At 45.5% G+C, this 13364-nt stretch overlaps 1 protein-coding gene across 1 annotated transcript in view; it reads left to right on the forward strand.

The window, feature by feature from the left end:
* The first annotated feature begins 9571 nt into the window (after window positions 1-9571).
* SACS (sacsin molecular chaperone) overlaps window positions 9572-13364 on the forward strand; it is a 28779-nt gene continuing 24986 nt past the window's right edge. Inside the window, exons 1-2 of the mRNA XM_042838884.1 lie at window positions 9572-9650; window positions 11759-11846. The gene's annotated coding sequence lies outside the window, so the exon portion shown is untranslated. The remainder of the gene's footprint in view (window positions 9651-11758; window positions 11847-13364) is intronic.

Here is a 13364-nt window from a genome sequence, read left to right on the forward strand (position 1 = left end):
GGTTTGAAACTACCTAGAATTTGTTTTTTGAAAAGTACTACTTTAAAAAAAGAGATTCATTGCTTTAGTTACAAAATCATAAGTAGGTATCAGGTTCTGATGCATTTGCATGTGAATTTACCAATGAAAACTGCTTGAAAAAAAAGAAAGTTCCTGTGAGATTCATAGTCTGACCTTCAGTTTACATGTACACTTCACTTTCACTAATGCATTTTAAAAAAACATATGAAACTTTTCTTCTTTATGCACTTGCCCAACAATGAATTCAACGTATAACAATATGTTACTGGGAACAGTGGATAATCTTGCTAACAGCTGAAGAACAACATGAGTTCTTTGTGCAGACAGTATCTGAACAAAACCTAGGAGATAAATGTGTACCTGGGTCTCAAACTATCACTGGAAATGTTGTTATTACTCAGAATCAATGCATGAAGAGATGACAGCCCCCACCTCCAGAACTGTAATCTGCAGTATCCCCACTGACATGCAACTCTGTCAGACACAGCCTCTGTGTGGGTTGTCCTAGATGGAGGTGCAGGGCCAATAAGTAAGTTGAGTACTGGGTATTCACAAGAGGTGGGACTGAATAAATCAGACTTTAGAGTTACAGCAAGGGAGAGGCTTTGATTTGACAGACACTGACTGTTACATACAAATGGCTCAATCTGTTCTGCCATAGGCAGATTTCTTGCAGTGAGCACTATTCCTTCTGCCAACTATTTAAAATTCTATATTCAATATTAACATCTCAGATACTATTTAATGATGGGTTTTCTTCCACCCAGAAGTAGGTAGTCTAGGTAGACTAGTAGTTCTAGTCTTTTTCACGTCCCTGAACCCTGCATCCCCAAACCTCTATGTGGGGACCAAGGAGGTACATCCCTCCCCACTGTAAGGGCAGAGCAAGTCCGAGAGTGCCTCCTTAGACTGAATGAATACAAGTCTATGGGGCCAGATGGCGTGCATCCCAGGGTCCTGAAGGAGCTGGCTGAGGTGGTTGCCGAGCCGCTCTCCATCATATTTGAGAAGTCGTGGCTGTCAGGTGAGGTCCCGGATGACTGGAGGAAGGGTCACGTCACTCCCATATACAAGAAGGGGAGCAGGGAGGACCCAGGGAACTACAGGCCAGTGAGTCTCACCTCCGTGTCTGGGAAGATCATGGAACAGATCCTCCTGGACAACATGCTCGATCACATAAAGAATGAGCATGTGATCCGAGACAGCCAGCACGGCTTCACCAAAGGAAGGTCATGCCTAACTAATCTTGTGGCCTTCTATGATGGAGTGACGGCATTGGTGGACGAAGGGAAGGCGACCGATGTCATTTACCTGGACCTGAGCAAGGCCTTTGACATGGTCCCCCACCACATCCTCATCTCTAAATTGGAGGAAAGTGGATTTGATGGGTGGACGACCCGATGGATAAGCAATTGGTTGAAAGGCCGCAGACAGAGGGTGGTGGTCAATGGCTCTATGTCCAGGTGGAGGCCGGTAACAAGTGGTGTCCCCCAAGGGTCTGTCTTGGGACCGGTGCTCTTTAACATCTTTATTAATGACATCGATGAGGGAATTGAGTGCACCCTCAGCAAGTTTGCTGACGACACCAAGCTGAGTGGTGCAGTTGATACGGTGGAAGGAAGGGATGCCATTCAGAGGGACCTCGACAGGCTGGAGGGCTGGGCTCGGGTGAACCTAATGAGGTTCAACACGGCCAAGTGCAAGGTTTTGCATTTGGGCCGGAAGAACCCCAGGCACCCGTACAGGCTGGGAGGAGTGGTCCTTGAGAGCAGCTCGGCAGAGAAGGACCTGGGGGTCCTGATGGACGAGAGACTGAACATGAGCCAGCAGTGCGCTCTGGCAGCTCGACAGGCAAATGGGATCCTGGGCTCCATCAGGAGAGGGGTGGTCAGCAGGGACAGGGAGGTGATTGTCCCTCTCTACTCGGCTCTTGTGAGGCCCCATCTGGAGTACTGTGTCCAGGTGTGGAGCCCTCAGTACAAGAAAGACATTGAGATTTTGGAAAGGGTCCAGAGGAGGGCCACTAAGATGATCAGGGGGCTGGAGCACCTCCCCTATGAGGACAGGCTGAGGGAGTTGGGCTTGTTCAGCCTGGAGAAGAGAAGGCTGTGGGGTGACCTCATTGCAGCCTATCAATACCTGAAGGGAACCTACACCCACGAGGGGAGTAAACTCTTCAAAAGGGCTGACAACAGCAGGACTAGGGGAAATGGATCCAAGTTGAAGGAGGGAAGATTTAGGTTGGATGTTAGGGGGAAGTTCTTTACAAGGAGAGTGGTTAGGCCCTGGAACGGGCTGCCCAGGGAGGTTGTGGATGCCCCGTCCTTGGATGTGTTTAAGGCCAGGTTGGACGGGGTCCTGGGCAACCTGATCTGAATGTGTGTGTTTGGTGGCCCTGCTAGGCAGGGGGGTTGGAACTACATGATCCTTGAGGTCCCTTCCAACCCGGGTGATTCTGTGATTCTGTGATTCTGTGAAGGGGATACTCTGTGCTGTTCCTTCTCACAAGGCCTTCCTTGCATCTCATGTTTTTTTTTCCTTTGTGCCACGCATCTATCTCCTGTGATCTGAAGGACAATTTGTTGTTTGTCTTAGTGTTTTAAAAACTGGTAGGAAGGAGGTAGAACTGATAGAAAACTAGCAGAATCTCTTAGAATAATTTTTTACTGAGGTGATGTGCTGGCACATGTTGCCCAAAGAAGTTGTGGATGCCCTATTTCTGGAGGTACTCAAGACCAGGCTGGATGGAATTCTGGGCAGCCTGGTCTGTTGGGGCAGGGAGGCTAGATCTAGATGATCTTTAAGGTTCCCTCCAACCTAAGCCATTCTATGATTACTGGGTACCATCCACTTATTTGATGCACAGACATACACAGACACTCTCACAGGCCCTTGAAGTTGTGTGTTGTCATAATTTATGAAAACTGCATGAATCTTCTTCTGTTTGATATTTTATCCAGATACGTAGGGTTCTGTTCAGTGATGCCTACTGAAACTCTGGAGCATAAATAGATGCAGAATTCAGAAGTGATCTCTAGAACAGAGATGAGAAATACTTCTTAGAACGTGTAATCTATGTGTAATCTGGGGCTCATTTTACTATTATTGATTTTTTATTTTTATTATTTTTATTTATTATTTTTATTTTTATTTATTTATTATTGATTTTTATTATATTGATTTTTCTCACTTTAAGTAGAAAGATAGAAGCTTTATTAAGTATTCTGAAATGAAAACAGGAAAACTGTCAAAGTAGCATGGAAGAAATGCCCTTGATAAACTCATTACTGTGTGTCCCATATGGAGGCCTGGACTAGATTCATTATGGTACTTTGGAACATACTTTAGTCACTGAAATTAATATGCAAATTTAAGCTCTGGTTTTTGGTGTTGCAAAGTTAAAGTGGGTATTCTAAATCCCATCCTTTTGTTGTCACCAAAGGCTACAAGAAAACAACTACTACTAAAAAATGTGTGCCAACAGCAGTCCTTGCAACGCTGCAAGGTAGTCCTCTACCCAGAGGTAGATCTAAGGTAGATCTAAGGTAGATCTAAGAGGAAGTTTTACTTACACATTTGAGAAGATTTTGAAATTCTTCTGTTTATTAGTGCCTTCTTGCTCTGCTCTTTATTAGCAAAGAGTATACAAATTTCATGGACTCTTAAGCACTTCCCCGTGACATTTTGTCAGTGCCATCAAAGAAGTGGCTTGAACATTAAAAGAAGTAATTGGGAGAGTAAAACTATTAAATGGAAATAAATGCTGTCCTTGGCCCCTCTGCACTTAACTCTTTTGTTTGTTAGTATTTCAGAAGTGTTCAATTCATATAGTACTTGGCCCCTGGAATGTGTGTTTAGAAATACATCAGCTTGCAAAAGAAATAAGAACACTTTCCTCTAGTTCTTGCATATTTACTAGGCCATGATCATGCAGCTATTTGACTTAGAAGCTGGCTATGATAGTTTCATATGAAGACTGAAGAGTAGGAGAACTGATTCAAACGTATTGCACCAAACTATAGAAAGACAATTTCAGCAAAATACTTCAATTTTGTAACAGATTTTTGGGTAATTTTTAATCAAGTTTACTTTGAAGGCCGAAGTGTCTTTTGTCAATTCTACAAGATTTAATTAATGCCTGTTTAGTGATTTCAGATAAGAAAAATATAAAAAGTTGTTTTCTGTTAATGAAGTTGTTCAAATAAGTAGAAACTTCCCATTCTCCAGAAAGAGGTGATTTCCCAGTGAGTAGTATATGTGTCATCAGCAAATGACATCAGCCAGTGATAGGTTTATACTCAAGCTTCTTGAAAAGGTAAGCAAGGATATAAAGCAAGCTCCTGGCAGTGACTGCAGACCAATGCAATCTATATTCTCTGGCTAATGGGAAATATTTATGATGTAATGTTGAAAACATATGTTAGAACCACTTAAAGAACTGGGTTAAGAATGAAGCTAAGTGCTTACTGTGTCAAAGAAATCTTTGGCTTTATGTTTCCTATGTGCTGTCTCAAATAAATGTGGCTGTTGAGTCACATCTACTTGCTTGCCAGCACTGCAGAAAATTTGCTGCACTGGATGATACTGTACTGCAGTGAGTTTTCTCTTATATTAGAAAGTGTACACTATTTGTCTCTCAGTATTCTTCCATCTGAAGACTCCATTCTATCTTTTTGTGCACAGTTATAAGGAAATACTGGGCTTGAATCCATCTCTTTCTGCTGCTGCACACTTATTTTAAATTATTGTGAATATAAGATCACATTGCAGCACAGATTTTTCTGTGGTAAGGGACATATTACTATGAAAATGTATTTCACAGAATCACAGAATCACAGAATTGTAGGGGTTGGAAGGGACCTCCAGAGATCATCGAGTCCAACCCCCCTGCCAAAGCAGGTTCCCTACACCAGGTCGCACAGGTAGGCATCCAGGCAGGTCTTGAACATCTCCAGAGAAGGAGACTCCACCACCTCCCTGGGCAGCCTGTTCCAGTGCTCCGTCACCTCACTGTAAAGAAGTTCTTGCGCACATTTGTGCGGAACTTCCTATGCTGCAGTTTCCAGCCGTTTCCCCTTGTCCTGTCTCCACTCACCACTGAAAACAGTCTGGCCTCGCCATTCTGCCCCCCACACCCTAGATATTTATAGACCTGGATCAGGTCCCCTCTCAGTCTTCTTTTCTCAAGGCTGAACAGACCCAGTTCACTCAGCCTTTCCTCATAGGAGAGATGCTCCAGGCCCTTCACCATCTTCGTGGCCCTCCGCTGGACTCTTTGCAAGAGATCCTTGGCTTTTTTGTACTGGGGAGCCCAGAACTGGACACAGTACTCCAGATGAGGTCTTACCAGGGCAGAGTAGAGGGGGAGGATCACCTCCTTCGACCTGCTGGACACGCTCTTTTTAATGCACCCCAGTAAGCCATTGGCCTTTTTGGCCACAAGGGCACACTGCTGGCTCATGGCCAACCTGTCGTCCACCAGGACACCCAGGTCCCTTTCCGCAGAGCTCCTCTCCAGCAGGTCATCCCCCAACCTGTACTGGTGCATGCAATTATTCCTCCCCAGATGCAAGACTCTACACTTGCTTTTGTTAAACCTCATCCGGTTTTTTTCTGCCCAGCTCTCCAGCCTGTCCAGGTCTTGCTGAATGGCAGCACAGCCTTCAGGCGTGTCAGCCAATCCTCCCAACTTCGTATCATCAGCAAACTTGCTGAGGGTGGCCATTATCCCCTCATCAAGGTCATTGATGAAGATGTTGAACAAGACCGGACCCAGCACAGACCCCTGAGGAACACCGCTGCTTACAGGTCTCCAACCGGACTCTGCACCACCAACAACGACCCTCTGTGCTCTGTCAGTCAGCCAGTTCTCAACCCACCTCACTGTCCACTCATCTATCCCACACTTCCTCAGCTTTGTTATAAGGATGTCGTGGGGGACAGTATCAAATGCCTTGCTGAAATCAAGGTAGACTACATCCACTGCTCTCCCCCTATCCACCCAGCCAGAGACAACATCATAGAAGGCTACCAGGTTGGTCAAGCACGACCTCCCCCTTGTGAACCCGTGCTGACTACTCCTGATAACCTCCTCTTCTTCCAGTTGTCTGGAGATGACATCCAATACAAGCTGTTCCATCACCTTTCCAGGGACAGAGGTGAGGCTGACTGGCCTATAATTGCCTGGGTCTTCCTTCTCGCCTTTTTTGAAGACCGGGGTGACGTTGGCTATCTTCCAGTCTTCAGGCACCTCCCCCGTCCTCCAAGACTTCTCAAAGATGACAGAAAGCGGTTCAGCAATCACCTCTGCCAGCTCCCTCAGCACCCGTGGATGAATCCCATCGGGTCCAATGGATTTGTGAACATTGGTGTTGCCTAGGCGCTCCTGGACCACCTCTTCCCTGACAGAAGGGAGGTCTTCCATTCCCCAGATCCTCTCACTAACCTCCAGGGTCTCAGATTCCTGAGGGGGAGCTTTTTCACTGAAAACAGAAGCAAAGAAGGCATTCAGTATCTCCGCCTTCTCAGCATCCCCCGTTACCAGAACACCCCCGTCACTTAGCAGGGGAGCCACATTCTCCCTAGTCTTCCTTTTACTGTTAATGTACTTGAAAAAACCTTTTTTATTATCCTTTATCCCCTTTGCCAGATTTAATTCCAGGCAGGCTTTAGCCTTCCTTGTCGCATCCCTGCAGACCCTGACAACATTCCTGTATTCTTCCCAAGTAGTCAGACCCTTTTTCCACATTTCATGGGCCTTCTTCTTTCCTTTGAGTTTGTGCACGAGCTCCTTGCTCATCCACACAGGTCTCCTGCCACCCTTTCCCGATTTCTTCCTCACAGGGACACACCGATCCTGAGCTTGGAAGAAGAGTTGCTTAAATGCCGACCAGCTCTCACAGGCCCCCTTGCCTTCCAACACCCTAGCCCATGAGACAGCTCCAAGTAGGCCCCGAAAGAGATCGAAGTTGGCTCTCCTGAAGTCCAGGATAGCAATCCTACTTTTTGCTTTACTTCTTCCACTCAGGATCTTGAACTCCACCATCTCGTGGTCACTACAACCCAAGCTGCCCCCAACCTTTACTTCCCTGACAAGCCCTTCTCTATTAGTGAGAATAAGGTCCAGCAGTACCCCTCTCCTCGTCGATTCCTCAACCGCCTGCATCAGGAAGTTGTCTTCAACACATTGCAGGAACCGTCTGGACCGCGCATGCCTGGCCACATTGCTTTTCCAGCAAATATCTGGATAATTGAAGTCCCCCATAAGCACCAGCGCCTGGGATCGTGACGCTGCTTCCAACTGTTTGTGGAAGGCCTCATCAACCTCCTCCTCCTGATCAGGGGGCCTGTAGCACACACCCACAACGGTGTCAGCTATACCAGCCTGCCCCTTGATTCTTACCCACAAGCTCTCCACTGCTACACCACTCTCCCCCAGGTGGAGTTCAATACATTCAAGCTGCTCTCTTACATAAAGAGCAACTCCACCACCCCGCCTCACCAGCCGATCTTTCCTAAAAAGCACATAGCCCTCCGATCTTTGCAGTATCTCAGATCTGAGATGAGATTTAGTGGCCTTCAGTTCCTTTCAGCATCCTTTTAGACCTTCACTAAGATGGGCCTTTTTTTTCCAGCCATAAAGCTGTTCTGGTCACTGTGCTTTCTCACAGATGGCACATTCCTCAGATAGCCTTGCAGTCACATTGGTCTGCATTTGAACATTGGTGAATCCCATCTGCCCGTATGGACTTGAGTAGATAGAACTACTCCAGACAACCCTACATGCTGGGGGAGGAGTGGCTGGAAAGTTGCCTGATGGAAAGGGACCTTGGCTGGATGGTCAGCTGAATATGAGCCAGCAGTGTGCCCAGGTGGCCAAGAAGGCCAATGGCATCCTGGCTTGGATCAGGAATGGTGTGGTGAGCAGGACTAGGGAAGTCATCCTGCCCCTGTACTCGGCACTGGTGAGGCCTCACCTCAAGTGCTGTGTTCAGTTTTGGGCACCTCAGTACAGAAAGGACATGGAGGTGCTGGAGCAGGTCCAAAGAAGGGCAGCAAGGCTTGTGAAGGGCTTGGAAAATACGGCCTATGAGGAGAGACTGAAAGAACTGGGGCTGTTCAGGCTGGGGAAAGGGAGGCTGAGGGGAAACCTTATTGCTCTCTTCCATATCTGAAAGGTGCTTACAGCAAGAGCAGGGCTGGTCTCTTCTCACTGGTGACAGGTGGCAGGACAAGGGGAAATGGCCTCAAGTTGCACCAGGGTAAGTTTAGGTCGGACATCAGGAAAAACTTATTTACAGAAAGGGCTGTTAAGCACTGGAATAGACTCCCCAGGGAGGTGGTTGAGTCACCATCCCTGGATGTGTTTAAAAACTGTTTGGATTTGGTGCTCAGGGACATGATTTAGTGGAGGGTTATTAGAGTTGATGATCTTTAAGGTCTTTTCCAACAAACTTCCTAACTGTAGTTCCAAATTGTTGCTTAGTTCTCATCAATGGCAGCTCCTCACCTTCACAAAATGCGTCAGAGATTGGAAACAGGCTTTGCCCTTTTAGACTCATGCAGTGAGTGCTTAAGCTGTTTCTGTGCGGATGGTCATTAAGTTGTTTCCTCCATCCATCAACATCCAGTTACAGAACTTTTGCAATGAGCATATTGCAATCACTGAGCTTTGGTACAGGCTGAGTGAAAACAACCACTGCAGACTTTGCTTCTGTACCTTGAGAGATTGGAGTAAGCTCTTCCTACCTATTTTCAGGAAAGTGTGTTTTCCACAGGTTTTGTAAGGCACAAGCCCCACGGGATAAAGTGGATGATCAATACCAGTAAGTATTCATGATTAAGCAAGCGATTCACAGAAAAAAAATGAGGTTTCCTCCTGTGTTTCGTATTCTTCAGAAACGTGGGGTTTATTAACCCTAAGACTGCTGGGCCTGGATGCTGGGCACTGCGTGAGCGAGGATGAAGTAAGGGAGAAGTGAGGAGACGCTGCTGTTTAAGGCTGGAAGCAGCAGGACCAGAACCGGCTTCCACGTCCCGACGCCTCCCTGCGCGGAGCTGGGCACCCTCACAGGGGCCGCGCTGCTCGCCCCTCCCCGGCAGCCACCGCTGCTTTTAGGGCGTCTTCCCCACTAGTCCCACTTTTTCCTCCTCCTTCTTCCTCTTCCTTCACGCCGCAGAGCTCAAGGCGAGCCCCTCCCGCCCGCCGCCGCCCGGTCCCTCCCCTTCCCCGTGTGGGGAGAGGCGGCGGCAGCTAACGGTCCTTTGTGCGCTGCGGCATGTGAGTGGCGGCGGGACGGGATGGGACGGGACGAGGTTACGGGTGCAGGCGCTGCCACAGCCTCTCCTCTCGGGCCTGCCATCCCACCACGCATCCCGGCCGGGAGCTCCGGCGGCGGCCTCGGGCCTGCAGGTCGTGAGGGGCTGCGGGTGGGCGCTGGGGCAGCGCTCCTCAGGCTGTGTTTCTGTGTTGGCGCAGGCTGGCCCGGGTCACCGTCCTCCATGGCTGCCTGGGCTGCAGGACGTTCGAGCTGCCTCCCTCCGCGGATGTGGGCGACGTGAAGGCGCGGATCGACGCGGAAGCCGGCTTCCCTGCTGCCCGACAGAGGCTGTGGCACTGCGGGAGAGAGGTGAGGGAGGGGCGGAATTCGAGATGTAGGCACGTGGGAGAGGGGGATGAACGAATGACCTTGTGCTGTGGAAAGCATCGACGGGAGGTCCCCGGCTCGGCGCTGCTTGGTGAGCTCCATCCGTGCTGCCTGGAAGTGGGGTGGGGAGGGCAGGCTGGGAACTGGGCTTCGGTGTGGCACAGGAATGCTCAAAGCCGGGTGATCATAGCTGTACTGCTCAAGGAACGCCCTCTGTTACGTGCTTTGAGTTTTGAAACCAATTATCCATGTAGTACGTATTTTATTTTCTAGCTTGGTTTTTCTGTCCTTGATTTTGTGCTCTTCAGGCCTTCCTGTTTTGGGAGAAAGGGGCTCTGTGTATCACTTTCTAAAACCCATCTGGAAGCCAAGATACCAGTGCTGCTCTGTCTGACGCTGCCCTCTGTGTTTTGGGCAAGGAGCAGTCAGTAAGCAGGCAGCAGTAACTGTTCTCAGATACATGTTTCAGGTTAATATTTAGAAATATCAATGTTAGCAGGCATTCCGTACTGTGGTAATCTCAAAACTCCTTCTGAAACTTTTAAGTGCTTGTTTATTTTATCTTTAATTCTTTATTTTGTTGCTGTGTCATTTTTTCCATCACAGCTGCTACCAGACGTTAAAAAATGTCCAGTATTTCTTTCTCACACAGTGCCTTATAGGATCACATAATCATTAAGGTTGGAAAGACCACTAAGATCATGGAGTCCAACCATCATCCCCTGCCTGTGACTGCTCTGAGCCATGTCACTAAGTGTGACATTTTCCCTTCTCTTGAAAACCTTCAGGGTCAGTGACTCCACCACCTCCCTGGGCAGCCTGTTCCAATAATGTAGTGTTAATCTATTAATTTGAACAAGTTAATTATTCTAGTTTCAGCTGGTGTTTTGGGTACAGAAATACCACCTGAGAAAAGTTGGTTATTCTCTCCCTTTAGTATTTGGTGATGGATTACATCGTTTTCTGGATTCTTTTTTATTTTACTGAATTGTAAGCTATCCTATACCCAGTCTAAGTGATTTTACATCTTGAGACACGGTCAGCTGAAGTAGTGTTTATGTAGGATCTTACAGTAAGCGTACTGTTGCTGTGAAGATTTCTTAAAACTGATGTAATTGAAAAGAAACGTGTTTCTAATTAGTGTTTTAAAATTATGGCTAAGTGCTCTGGACTGGAATATTTTGCTTATTGAATGTATTTTGTTTGTAAGCATCCCTGTGTGAGCACTAATGTCTTCCTTGTGATTTGTTTTTAGCCACTGAAAAGAGAAAGTAGACCTGAACTTTACTGTAAACTGAAGCTGATGTAATATTACAACTTCACATAATGAAGTTGTTTGTTTAGTATAAGCTGAGACTAATTTCAATTGCTTGGTTTTCAAATTAACTCAGTACAACTTTACAGCAATTATACATTTGTTTTCCCCTTGTATCTGTGTGCTGTGTCGTATGACTGGGACTCCCATAGTAGACTAAAACTATAACAAAACCATGATGTTTTTCCCAATGGCTGCTGAGGAGTTTGTTGCTTAGTTTGCCCCTATTTCTCTGGAGTGTTCCCAGTGACTCCCTTGGTTTGAGGTAAAAGTGCGATGAAATTGTCAAGTTTTTGTGGGATCTTTCAATGACATACTTTTCTCTACACTTTTTGTCTTCCTTACTCTGAGTGATATAGCTTAGTTTAAAATTACTTGTGTATATTAATTTTCTTTATGGGCACGCAGATTAGCACGGTAACTGCGTGCTTCCAGAAGTTCCCAGGTAGCTTCTCAAATACAAAAAGAGGCTGTAGTTTGCACTTAGTAGGCATCTGCAGACATTTTTCTACTTGATTTATTTGCAGCCGTTTGTTGGTCTTGTTACTGTCAGACCAGTGCATCACCTGAGCACCACCAGACAGGCATTAGGAAAAAAAGCCATACTAGACCACAAAGTCTGAAGTACTGCTTGAACTGAATACTAGCTGTTGCAGAGTATTTGTGTGCTTCTAGCTAAAGCCAGGCTTCATGGTATAAGTATGCATGGAATAGAACTAAACTAGAATATGTACATTGCAGAGTGTTTTGACCAAGATCTGTTTTTCTGTTTCAGTTGTCTGATGATACCAAGATTCTAGATCTTCAAAAGTCTCAAAGTCAGATTTTTCTAAAGCTTCAGTCAGAAGCATTGAAAGGAGGAGGTATGAAAAATATATGTCTCTGTTTATGAACTAGAAGGTCCAAACATTTTCTAATCTGGAATTTTCTAGTCTGGAATTAATAGAAATTATTTTATCTTTAAATGGGAAGCAGTGTTTTTTTCTTGTATGTTATAAGTATCCATTTGTTTTTACAAGGGAATAAAGCATGCTTGTGTACGAAGAAGGAAGTCCTTTTCATGCAGATATTTTATTTGGTGTCACAAAAAAGCTGCATTTCTTAGTTTAGTAAACCACAGATTTACTAACTGGTTTTCTAGTGGTTTTCTAGTGACAGAGGAAAGTAAGGTACTTGTGTATTAGCTACAAGTTCGTGTTTTCTTGCAGTAGAACTCGTAATGGTTCAAAAACACCTGTGAAAATGGACTCTGGTTCTATGGATGAAACATTTTTCTTATTTGGTATATGGCTGTGATAGACTTAAAAAAAAAAAAAAAAAAAAAAAAAAAAAAAAAAAAAAAAAAAAAGGTTTTTCCTCTTTCTAACCTGTTTTTTTATTTTAGTCATACAAGTATATGGGAATACATTGTAAGTAGTCCTGTGAAATCCTTCATGGAAAGGAAAAACTGTTGCAGTTTTTTGTGCTTGAATTTTGGCTGTGATATTTTTCTAAAGAGACACTACTGTAAGGATTCCATGTTTAGAGAAAGCACTTAACTTTTCCTAGCCCGGAACACTTATGTAGGTCACTCTGAAGGATCTGAAGGCTTTAACACCAGACTTCTGTGTGCATAACTTCTGAGATTTTTTTTCTTAGAACGGGTCATTTGCAGAAAGTAGATCTTGTAGCCATCACTTTTTTTTCCGCATTGAGGAGGATGCTGTGGTGTTTTTTTTTGTTCCATTGCTTTTTGTCATGTCTTTTTCCCGTAGTACATGTAATGTGTGTTTGCATATGTGTACTTGATAAACAAATATATGCAGGAGGGAGAGAGACATAACCATTACATTAGTAATTTTGAAGGGAAGTGATAGGTGGAAATAGGCTCTAGCCAGTTTTCCTGTGGGCATTACATCTACTGTTCATCTCAAGTTTGGTTTTAGGAAGCTGTTCTTTAGATCGGAGGTTGAGAACTGGAGAAATTTGATCCTTTCATTCTGTAATAGATTATTTTTCTTAGCGCAGGGGCTGACCGTGGAGTTTGTAGAGTGCTTATTCACCAGAACTTCAAAACTTGTTAGCAGCTTTCTGTGACTTTCCCTCCTGTGCTGAGCCCAGGTAGCACCCACGCTAACACCAGGCCAGCACCACAATGTGCTACAACAGGAAGTTTACACTAGACAGAGTATGCCGTGTGAGTGCATGTTGGAAAGGATCATCTCAGCCACTAAAATATTTAGAGTCCTAGAATGCTGTCCTACAGTCTAAAAAATAGTTGTCCTTTAGAAGTTTTAGAAGTCCTTTAGAAGTTGTTGCATTTGAACTTTCAGTAGTTGGGAACTGGGATATAAATGACCTGAAGCCTTAGCTATCCAGTTTGTTTCACCCAGATAGGAAAT

The sequence above is a fragment of the Centrocercus urophasianus genome, unplaced genomic scaffold (assembly GCF_019232065.1).
Source record: "Centrocercus urophasianus isolate 14NV4802_14NV808 unplaced genomic scaffold, USGS_Curo_1.0 seq_9, whole genome shotgun sequence".
NCBI lineage: Eukaryota > Metazoa > Chordata > Aves > Galliformes > Phasianidae > Centrocercus > Centrocercus urophasianus.